The sequence below is a fragment of the Pseudophryne corroboree genome, chromosome 3 (assembly GCF_028390025.1).
Source record: "Pseudophryne corroboree isolate aPseCor3 chromosome 3, aPseCor3.hap2, whole genome shotgun sequence".
In the NCBI taxonomy this organism is placed as follows: Eukaryota; Metazoa; Chordata; class Amphibia; order Anura; family Myobatrachidae; genus Pseudophryne; species Pseudophryne corroboree.
In genome coordinates, this window is record NC_086446.1 from 384,225,828 (window position 1) to 384,238,125 (window position 12,298).

The window sequence follows — 12,298 nt, forward strand, 5'->3', positions numbered from 1 at the left end:
TGTGATGCATTTTTTTGCCATCCAAGGTGTTTTTATTGCGTCTCAGGGCGCCCCCCCCCCAGCGCCCTGCACCCTCAGTGACCGGAGTGTGAAGTGTGCTGAGAGCAATGGCGCACAGCTGCAGTGCTGTGCGCTACCTTGTTGAAGACAGGACGTCTTCTGCCGCCGATTTTCCGGACCTCTTCTGCCTTCTGGCTCTGTAAGGGGGCCGGCGGCGCGGCTCTGGGACCCATCCAAGCTGGGCCTGTGATCGTCCCTCTGGAGCTAATGTCCAGTAGCCTAAGAAGCCCAATCCACTCTGCACTCAGGTGAGTTCGCTTCTTCTCCCCTTAGTCCCTCGATGCAGTGAGCCTGTTGCCAGCAGGTCTCACTGAAAATAAAAAACCTAAACTAAAACTTTCACTAAGAAGCTCAGGAGAGCCCCTAGTGTGCACCCTTCTCGTTCGGGCACAGAGATCTAACTAAGGCTTGGAGGAGGGTCATAGGGGGAGGAGCCAGTGCACACCAGATAGTCCTAAAGCTTTCTTTAGATGTGCCCAGTCTCCTGCGGAGCCGCTATTCCCCATGGTCCTTACGGAGTCCCCAGCATCCACTTAGGACGTTAGAGAAAAATCCATTTGGAATGGGTTGAGGAAGATGACAAAGAGTTCAAGGTGTTGACTAGGTCTTCAAGTTCCCCAGATCTCAATCCAAACATGTGCTGGGAAAACAAGTCAGAGCCGTGGAGGCCCCACTTGAAACTTGCAGGAATGAAAGGATCTGCTGCTAATGTATTGATGCTAGATACCACAAGACACATTCTGAAGTGTTGTGGAGTACATGCCTATATGGGTCAGAGCAATTTGGCAAGACGAGGGGGACCTACACAATAATAGGCAGGTGGATTTAATGTTATGTCTCATGGGTGTATGTTGTGCTAGCTGCAAAATGAGTCAGCTATTCTCATGTGAAGGAAAAAAGGAGGTGTGTTGTTATCAGAAAGTTGGGGTGTCCTTTCGAAAATTGGTGTGGCCAATACAAACTAGTACTCACATGCCTGATGTCATGCCATATTAATTATAAATAATATAAAACGACATTGGTGCCATTTATTACGTGGTTGATCCTTATCCGGTGCTCAATAGGTAAAATTTCACATGTATTTACTGCTCCATGCCCCCTTAGTCATTTCCTCTCTATTTCCTCTCTTCTGGTCATATTAATATTGAGTTTGGTAATAGCTATAAATGCTGGTAGCCAACTCAGTGGAGCAATTGTTCTCTAAGTGCAATCAGCCAATACCAGACCATCATCTACTCGAGTGTAGTTGGCTTGGCTCTTACTCGCTAGATACCGTTCCTTGGTTAGCACAGGATTTGCAGAGTATAATCAAAATAATTTCTTCTGCTATTGTGTGTCTAACCCCACCTCTACTGGCTACCATAGAAGCTATCCTGTCAAATGCACATAATATTTATGTGTTGGGCTTCAGCCAAAATAGCCGCAATGCAGCAGTGGTAATAAAAAAAAGTTGTGGAGTTCTAAATATACAGCCCGACTCCACCACTTCGGGTCATAGGTGAAAGGGGGGTGGGGTACAATAAAGATGTAAGATTTCTCTGCTGTGACCAGTAACAGGCACTCTCCTCAAAGTAATATTTTCATACCCTAAAAAGAGTCCACATAAAACAACACTAAGGTAAGACCTGATATATGTGGCCAGTTACATACACACATACATTCTATTATATATATTATGCTGCCTGCATATACAGTATACAACTATTACAACGGACATGAGTGAATGCAGAGATTGCATTAGCATGTACAATACCTAGTGGTGATTTTTATGTTGACCATTTATCTGGTTGTAGTTGCAGTCACTTGGAAACAGTGAGGTCACAAAATGGCTGCCTCCATGAGGTACAGACAATGGTGTTTTTCAATCCATTATATTAGCTCTATGTATGCACATTATTCTCTGTATTATCTTTGAAGTAGTTTATTACAAATAACACAAAGTAATAGAAGCAACTTTCACAGTCTACACATTTGTGAAAGCTTAAGAAATGAAACGTTACACATTAAGAAAAGCCACATTGAATGCGGGCAACTTTTTGACTTCACTTCAGTTTCTCAATCAGCAAGTACCTGTAATGCAATACGTGCAAAATCATTGCTGCATCTAATGATACAAAATGCAAACCTGGAGACCAGTCTCTGCCACAACTACTTTAGAGTAGCTGGAAATCTAACCCCAGTAGCTTAACAACATTTTGTCATAAGCTGACTGGTGGTTAAACCGAATAGTAAGGTGGCTGGTGGGAGAAAAGTAATGGGCTGCACCAATTAAACAAGAGGCAATAAAACAATAATATACTTTTGCGCTAATCAGCCCTCAGTATTGCAAACATTTACCATTTTTCATTTGATTTTAAAAAGAATTAACACTACAAAAAACTGTTTCATCATTGGCTCACAGAGTATGGAAAATGCCAAGAAAAGTAGATGTGTTTATTAACAAAACTACTGTAGATTTGAAACTAATAAATACAATGCAACATCCAAATAAAATCTACTACAATATTAAATTGTGTAGTAGTTATACCAGAGAGAGTATTGGTACGGCCTCATCTAGAATACTGTGTTCAATTCTGGAGGCCATATCTTCAAAAGGATATTAATACATTAGAAACTGTACAAAGAAGGGCAACTAAAATGGTGCATGGCCTACATCACAAAACTTACCCAGAAAGACTAAGAAATCTCAATATCTATAGTTTGGAGCAGAGAAAGGAAAGGGGGGGACATGATAGAAACTGTCAAATATATCCAGGGTTTTAACAAAGTCCAGGAGGGAAACATTCTCCAAATGAAGGGAAGCAATAGGACACGAGGACATGCACTGAGACTGGAGGGGGGGAGGTTCATGGGAAATTTGCGGAAAAATTACTTCACAGAAAGGGTAGTGGACAAGTGGAAGAGCCTCCCATCGGAGGTGGTAGAGGCTAACACAGTAGAGCAATTTAAACATGCATGGGATAGACATAAGGATATCCTTACAAAGAAATAAGGATCAATTAAGGTTAGAGATAAAAAAAAAAAGGGGCAGACTAGATGGGCCAAGTGGTTCTTATCTGCCGACAAATTCTATGTTTCTATGAGTAAATATTGGGGCTAATTTGGCCAGAAAGGAGAGGAGGAGAAAGGAAAGGCCTGCTTATGAACAAAGCAGCACCCAGATTAATATAAAACTAAATATAGTCAGGCAGCATGAAATTCCTGGAAAGAACAAGGCTGGGATTACATTTCAGTATTGCAGCATGAAATATATCCTGGAAGAGTAACCCAATTAGTACGAGTCCCCAGCAGATGGATGAAGACATGGAGAAATGTCTAGGATTCCACTGAACACTTGAAAGTCCCCTTGTCTACTAACCTCAGAAAAGCAATGGGACATTATTTATCATGGCAAGGTGTTTGGAACACTTGTATTGCACAATTTCACAGGCATTTTAAAAGAAAATATACCCTTACTATATTTACTGCTATTTCATTAAATATTCTGCAAAACATGCAGGCATTAGGACTACTTACTCAGAACAGAGGGGGTAATTCAACGGTTTCTTTTCTTTTGCACCCAATCTCCTGTCTAAAGTTAAAGGAGATCGTGGGGCAATATTCAAATTTTTTTTCTGCACATTGCGCCCAAACAGATCAGGTTTAGTTTAAACACGTCTAAATTAATGGGCGCAACATGAATAGTGCTGTTTGTGTGGCCTACCAGTTATCTTTTCGCACATTTCAGCTCACCACCTCAGGAGGCTGTGAGCTGAAACGGGTCCCCTTGCAGATATTCGTATCGGAATGGAGCAACAATTGAATTGCTTGGATGGGCACCATCTAGTGGCAGATGCAAGAAAAAAACTATTTAATTCCTGCAGAGAATCTTAATTTATCTGCATAAATGCAATCATTAAAAAAGGAAGGAAGAGCAGTCCTGCAACCCCCACCATCACCACCCCAAGGAAACTCTAGGATCCCACAAACACTGTCACCTGGCAGCAGCTGCTGCGTGCTGGGCTGCGGTGGGTCCAGGGAGGCTGCTATCGCATTGATTGCACACAACTTGGATCTGTCCCTGGTTGAGGGGCCAGGAGCGGTTCTTGGTGTGGACAAGCAGTGCCACAGTAACCCCACAGGCGCCCGCCGCCTACCCGCACCCTGCATGACAGCTGCAGCAGACGCTGTGGGCTGTGTGAGCGCCCGCTGCAGCCGGCGCCACTGTCAGACGCTAGAGGTCATAATTGACCTCAAGTGACTGTGCGGCGCTGCTATGGGAGAGACGTCATGACGTCTCTCTGATAGAGAGGAGCGGGCGGCCAAACGAAGCAGGAACGGCAGCAGCGGTCGGGAGCAGGATAGGGGCTGGTAAGTATTGATTTTTATTTTTTGTGTTTGTAAGCGGCTACTAGGGTGCACAGCAACAGGGGGCACAACTACTGGAGCAAATTTATTGGGGGCACAGCTACTTGGGGCAAATCTACTGGGGGCATAACTACAAGGGGCACAACTGCTGGGGCAAATCTACCAGGGGCATAACTGTGGCCACAACCCTCCTCTATGAAGCCACGCCCCTATTTTTGACACGCGCCTTTGGCATGCACTTACTTTTACCAGTGAGTGGGGCGCCGATGGACCAATGGAAACTTTCGCCATGGGCGCTACAAGGTGTAGAACCAGCCCTGTGAGGGGCACACTGCACCCCTACCCCATGCAGGTCGGCAGCACTCCACGATGCATAAACAGTAATTTTGTCATGCTTTTTTTTTTTTTCTTTTTTTAAAGGAGTATGACCACACCTCTGTGAATAGGTCATGCCCCCTGCTTTACCAGGGGCCCAGGCATGCGCTCTATGGCCTTGCCCACAAATACCAAATTGCAACCATTCATTGTAGAGTGCTGCTGTCAATGCACATAGCAGGAGAACTTAAACTAAACTTAACTGCCAGTTTTACTCAGAGTATGTATATTGTGAACATGGGTGCTGATTAAACAGAAGCTTCATCTACTCAGTCAGGAGTTGAATGCACAGGTTGTAGCTGCTGAACTAGGGTGGGCAGGATAATAGGATTTTAATACTTACCGGTAAATCCTTTTCTCGTAGTCCATAAGGGATATTGGGGACAGATTAGTACAATGGGGTATAGACGGGTCCAAAGGAGCAAGTGCACTTTACATTTCTTCAACAGGGTGTGCTGGCTCCTCCCCTCTATGACCCCTCCCGCAGGCAGTATAGGTAAACAGTGCCCAAAGGAGAAATGACATACTTGAGAGAAAGAACACAACAATAAGTGTGGTGAGATTTATACACCAGCACGCCATAACATAACTGGGCTGCAACGGCTGGCAACAGAAACAGCAACAGCTGAACAGGTAACACATAACAGAGCACCTGCAGAAAGTCACCGCACAGAGGCGGGCGCCCACTATCCATTGAATAGACTGGCGCCCAAGATGGCTGCCTCATCTTTTGCATGCTCCTGATCATCTCCATAAAACAGCTTAAATTTACCACAACTGACCTATGAATCATCATAAATATCCAAGGACTTACCTTTAACTTGTACTACTCTACACGGACATTTCATCAAAACCAACAGATTGCATTCCTGCACTGAGATACACACTGGATTGAATCCTGGATTGAATCCTCCGTATACCTCCACTGAGAAATCCTTCAGTTTAGCAGCTGCTGTACTCTGCATTGGACATTACCCAGATACGGTACTGTGGATTACAACCTATCTTTGGCTACATCCAGTCCCTCACTTAGACATCATCCAGCTCTGTTCTCTGAGCAACAAATAACTGACTTATTGCATTAATCTACTAATATCAGTATATTCAGGCTCTGAATTGCTGAAGGCTCACTGTTTCAAATCAGGATCCATTTCCAGGACACATTATCACTACCCCCACAAGAAATCTACTTCAAAGGCCTCTCACGCGGAGACTTTTCACACCTACACAGTAGGAATTGGCTTCTAACACCTTTCCAAAAGACTGACTATCCTAGGATAATTGACTAAATCAGCAGTTATTTTATTTATCACTTGCTTCAAATATACCCAATAGGTTATAGCAATAACGTTGTTCATAAACCCATTATAATTTTGGATCACATACCGAATTTGGGGAACACAAAACACAAAAAGGAAAAAAAGAAAAGAAAACAAAAAAAACCACTGCTTTCTCTCCCTCTCTCATCATCATATGCAGCTCAAACTTATAGTAATCTGTCATTGATGACCAAATGTATACGTACTGCTCCAGCTTCATTCTTTCACTCCGCTCACCACGTTCTGCAGTTCCTATCACACCATCACAGGCTTCTATTCTCCAATCCCTTGGCATTTTAAAAAGAAAACACAGGCGCATTCGTGGGAAGCGAGCAGGCCGGAAATTTATTTCCCCCGGTAACCATCTAAGTCCTTTGCCCACCTGCTCACCCCCATACTCAAAGAACAATCAAATAGAAGTGATACCCAAAAGATGGCCCTGTGTTTGGAAGAACAGAACTGTCAACTCTAGCTTTGTGACCCCCATACCCAGAGCTCCTGCACTTAACATAAAGAAAACTGAAGACCCTCTGGTATGCCCAATCAGGTCAGTCCTTTGTAATGCCAGATCTATAAGAAACAAGACTGCAACAATTGCTGACCTTATTGAATCTGCAGATCTAGCCTGTATTACAGAGACCTGGCTAGATGAAGATGCAGCACCTATATTGGAGGCTGCAGTACCAACAAACTACTCTGTCATCCACAACCCGAGACTGGACCGCAGGGGTGGCGGGGTGGCTATCTGCTTCAAAAAAGAACTTAAGCTTAGGGTCCACCCTATTGAAATTACTCGCTCATTCGAGTGCATTGCTGCCCGGAGTTCGACAGGATTAGGTTTCAGAGTACTTCTCATTTACCGGCCACCTGGAGATGGAAAGATGTTTCTACAAGAAATTGCAGACACTGTTGTTGGCCTGGTTCTGGAACATCAAAGATGGCTCATCCTCGGGGATTTCAATGCATGGGTGGATGATGAGCTCTCACGCCTTGGCCAAGACCTCCTGTGCACAATGAATGGTCTGGGCTTCACACAGGTCATTCCCTCTGCCACACATAAAAGTGGTCACACTCTCGACCTTGTCTTTCAGATTGGATTAGAAGTCACTGACCTAAAAATAAACCCAGTCATCTGGTCAGACCACTACTCCCTTTGGTTCTCAGTTGCAACCCCTCAAATATGATCTCTGCCCGTGGAGTTGACCAGGTATCGTCCAAGGAGGGGTATGACTCCCCAGGCTCTTGCAGCAATCTGGATCTCTCTGCTATACTGGGTGCCTGTGAAGCTCCCTGTTCCCTAATCCGTTATTATAATAGGGATGTTATGGCTGCAATTGATATTATCGCCCCTGTGCGTAGAATACCTCGTAAACCACAACGTCAAGCTCCATGGTTCGACAACAGTGTTAGTGAGCTCAAGAAAAGGGGGTGTAGACTGGAAAGACGATGGAGGAAGACTAATCTAGTGGATGACAAAATAAAACTAATAAAGCATAACGAAGAATATCAATCGACAATCACTCATAAGAAATCACAGTTCCTGTCAAATGAGATCACAGCAGCAAACAATAGGCCAGCTCAACTTTTCCGCACAGTGGAGATGCTTTGCAAGCCAGCATGCCTGCAGACTGATGAGACCCTCTCCCAGGCAAAATGCAACGAGTTTGCAAACTTCTTTGCAGATAAAATATCCACCATCCGGGCTGGAATCTCCATAGTGCCATCAAAGGAGTGCCAAACTACAAAGCCTGCCAATATAAGCTACCTGCCTTCATGGACCAGCTTTGACCCAGTGAATGTAAAGGACACTGCTGAAATTGCTCGGATTTTGCGTCCCACCACCTGTGATCTGGACCCAGCCTCAACCAAGCTTCTAATAGGTTGTATGGATATAATTGGTCCTGTCTTTGCAAAAATTGTTCAATGCTCTTTGCAGACAGGCATTTTTCCTGGACCCCTAAACGAAGCAATTGTTAGACCGCTTCTTAAAAAACCTAATTTAGATCCCGACTGCATGACCAACTACAGACCGGTATCAAACCTTCCTTTCCTTGGAAAGGTTATTGAGAAAGTGGTTGCAAATCAACTGGAAACCCGCCTGACAACCCATGATATTTATGATCAATTTCAATCAGGATTCAGGAGAAGACATAGCACTGAAACAGCCCTGGTGTGTGTGTTAAATGATCTTCTGATGGCAAGAGACAGAGGTAACTGTTCAATATTAATCCTTCTGGATCTCTCGGCAGCATTTGATACCGTGGACCATGGGCTTCTGATTGAGCGACTGATACATTTCTGTGGTCTGGATGGCACAGTCCTAAATTGGTTCAAATCATTTCTCACAGGCAGGTCCCAGAGAGTATCATCTGGATTATACTCATCACCACCAGTGCCATTGCCATGTGGTGTCCCACAAGGTTCTATACCAGAGGTTCTCAAACTCAGTCCTCGGGAGCCCACACAGTGCATGTTTTGCAGGTAACCCAGCAGGTGCACAGGTGTATTAATTACTCACTGACACATTTTAAAAGGTCCACAGGTGGAGCTAATTATTTCACTTGTGATTCTGTGAGGAGACCTGCAAAACATGCACTGTGTGGGCCCCCGAGGACAGAGTTTGAGAACCTCTGTTCTATACTATCCCCCATGCTTTTTGCAGTATACATGCTCCCATTGGGCAAAATAATCAGGCGCCATAGCCTGGTCTACCACTGCTATGCAGATGATACACAACTGTACTTGTCCTTTGCTCCGGGCATTGATAACCCAATAGCAACCCTAAATGGCTGTCTAGCTGAGCTACAGGAGTGGATGAGCGCCAGTTGGCTGCGACCAGGCCCGGCGCTACCCGCTCAGCGAAGGGATGCAGTGCAGGGAGGCGCTGGGACGGAGAGGCGCTCCCCCTGCTCTGCATTCCTTCCCTGCTGCGCCGTCCAGTCCCCCCTGCTGCTGCTGCTGCCACTGCTGTGTCTGTCACTGTATGACAGGCACTGGCAGCGGGCACCTGCAGCATGATACACCTCCTCCCTCCCCTCACCTCATCTCATCTGTGTGAGAGCGCCGAGTACGGGACAGAAGGGGGCGGAGCTACACAGGACGGTAGGGGGCGTGGCTAAATGGCCATAAGGGGGCGGAGCTACACGGACCTGGCTACTGTACAGAGGGAGACTGGATTAGGTAAGTGGAGGGTGAGAGAGAAGTGTGTGTGTGTGTATGGTGGGTGTGTATGTGTGTGTATATATGTGTATATATGTGTGAATTGTGTGTGTGTGTGTGTGTGTGTGTGTGTGTGTGTGTGTGTGTGTGTGTGTGTGAGAGGTATGTCTGTGCGCGCGCTCTATGGACGCCACTACTGGGGGGGCATTACGTATAAGGACGCTATTACTACAGGGGGGCATTACGTGTAACAACGCTACTACTGGGGGGGCCATTACGTGTAAGGACGCTACTACTACTGGGGCTGGGGGCATTACATATAAGGACGATACTACTACTGGGGTGCACTACGTATAAGAACGCTACTACTACTAGGGGGCATTATGTACAAGGACGCTACTATTACCGGGAGGGCATTACGTATAAGGACGCTACTACTACAGGGGGGGCATTAAGTATAAGGATGCTACTACTACTGGGGGGGCATTATGTATAAGGATGCTACTACTACTGGGGGGTATTACGTATAAGGACGCGTCTACTACTGGGGGTGCACTACGTATAAGGACGCTACTACTACTGTGGGTGCATTATGTATAAGAATGCTACTACTACTGTGGGTGCATTATGTATAAGAATGCTACTACTACTCGGGGGGCATTATGTATAAGGATGCTACTACTACTGGGGTGCATTACAAATAAGGACGCTGCTACTACTACGGGTGGGGCATTACGTATAAGGATGCTACTACTACGGGTGGGGCATTACGTATAAGATTAATAAGATTGTGCTACATTGTGGCGTAATTTTAAATGGGGGTACTACTGTGTGGCCATGCCCCTTACTTGTGAGACCACACCCCTTTTCCCGGCGCGCGCCAAAGGAATATGGGAGGGCGCAAATTTATAGTTTGCAGGGGGGCGCCGAACACCCTAGCACCGGCCCTGGCTGCGACTGAACCCGGATAAAACAGAGGTCCTTATGATACGACCGCAAAATCAAAGGACAAGACTGCAGCATAGCCAACCAACTGGACTTACACTCGGGGATTCAGAATTACAGACCAGTGATCGTGTGCGGAATCTTGGCATTGTCCTGGATGGTGGCTTGACACTTAAACATCAGATATCAGCCACAATCAAATCCTCATTCTTTCACCTGAGGAACATAGCCAGAATCAAGCACTTAATTCCGTCAGATGATATGCCAAAAGTCATACATGCATTTGTATCATCTCGATTAGACTATTGTAATGCCTTCTACATTGGTCTCCCAGCAAAAGAATTGCAACGCTTACAGCTGGGGCAAAACACAGCTGCCAGGCTGTTAACCAACCAGCCCCGTTCTAGCCACATAACACCCATCCTCTACTCCCTTCACTGGCTGCCTGTAAGATGGTGAATCATCTTCAAGATTGGCTTACTGAGTTTCAAAGCATTACATGACCAGGGCCCAAGGTACCTGAAACAGCTTCTGACCCCATACTGCCCCACTCGATTACTGCGATCTGTAGATGAAGGACTTTTAGCAGTACCTAGAATCTACCGTAATTCACCTGGGGCTCGAGCATTTAGTCATGCGGCTCCGACTCTATGGAACTCACTTCCCCGCACAGTGCGAGAGGCCCCAACTATAGAATCCTTCAAAAGTAGACTCAAGACTTTCCTGTTTACTCAAGCATTTCCATAGTGTCCCTTTTAGTATCTTCATGCTTCTGTATTTTATGAAAATGTACTTCATTATTTTCTGTACTATATTATGCTATGTATCTGTTAAGCGCCTTGAGTCCTATTGGAGAAAGAGCGCTATATAAATAAAATTATTATTATTATTATTATGGACTATGAGAAAAGGATTTACCGGTAGGTATTAAAATCCTATTTTCTCTAGCATCTATAAGGGATATTGGGGACCGATTAGGATGATGGGCATGTCCAAAAGCTTCCGGCACAAACGGAGGTTGTATGTGAAGCACCCCTTGCAAGAAAGTCTGAACTTCCAAGGCCAACTTCTTCCGGAAGAAGACGGCAAGAGCTGAAATCTGGACCTTAATGGATCCAAGACGTAAGCCTTTATCCACTCCAGACTGCAGGAAACGAAGGAATCTTCCCAAGTGGAATTTTGCAGATGGATATGAACGTTCCTCGCACCAAGAGACATATCTTCTCCAGATATGATGATAGTGGTTTGACGTCACAGGTTTTCTGGCTTGCACCATAGTGGCAATGACCTTTTTGGAAACTCCTTTGTGAGCTAGGATGTTCCGCTCAACTTCCATGCCGTCAAACGAAGCCTCCGTAAATCCGAGTAGATGAACGGTCCTTGCTTGAAGAAGATCCCTTCTGAGTGGCAGAGGCCAACGGTCTTCTATGGACATGTCCAGAAGAGCCGCGGTACCACGTTCTCCGGGGCCAATCCGGTGCAATCAAGATTGCTTGTACTCCGTGATGTCTGATCCGCTTGAGCACCCTTGGGATCAACTGAATCAGAGGAAATAGGTATACCAGCTGGTAAGGCCAAGGTGATGTCAGCACATCCACTGCACTCGCCTGAGGGTCTCTGGTTCACAAGCAGTAGCAGCAAAGCTTCTTGTTGAGACGAGACGCCATCATGTCGATCTGTGGGCATCCCCACCTGTCGACGATCTGCTGAAACACCTGAGGGTGTAATCCCCACTCCCCCGGGTGGAGATCGTGGCGACTCAGGAAGTCCGCTTCCCACTTGTCCACTCCTGGAATGAAAATTGCGGACAGTGTTCTTGCATTTCTTTCCACCCAGAGAAGTATTTTGGACACTTCTCGCATGCAGGCTTTGCTTTTTGTCCCTCCTTGTCGACTGATGTACGTCACTGCCATGGCGTTGTCTGACTAAACCTGGATTGCCTGATCCTGGAGTAGAAGGGAGGCCTGACTAAGAGCATTGTAGATAGCCCGAAGTTCCAGAATGTTGATCGGAAGTAGGGCCTCTTGGGCAGACAACCTTCCCTGGAACTGCGTCCCCTGGGTGACAACTCCCCATCCTCTCAGACTCGCATC

At 45.8% G+C, this 12,298-nt stretch overlaps 1 protein-coding gene across 7 annotated transcripts in view; it reads right to left on the reverse strand.

Annotated features, from left to right (window-relative positions):
- TANC2 (tetratricopeptide repeat, ankyrin repeat and coiled-coil containing 2) overlaps window positions 1–12,298 on the reverse strand; it is a 1,023,243-nt gene that overhangs the window by 279,503 nt on the left and 731,442 nt on the right. The window lies entirely within an intron of this gene.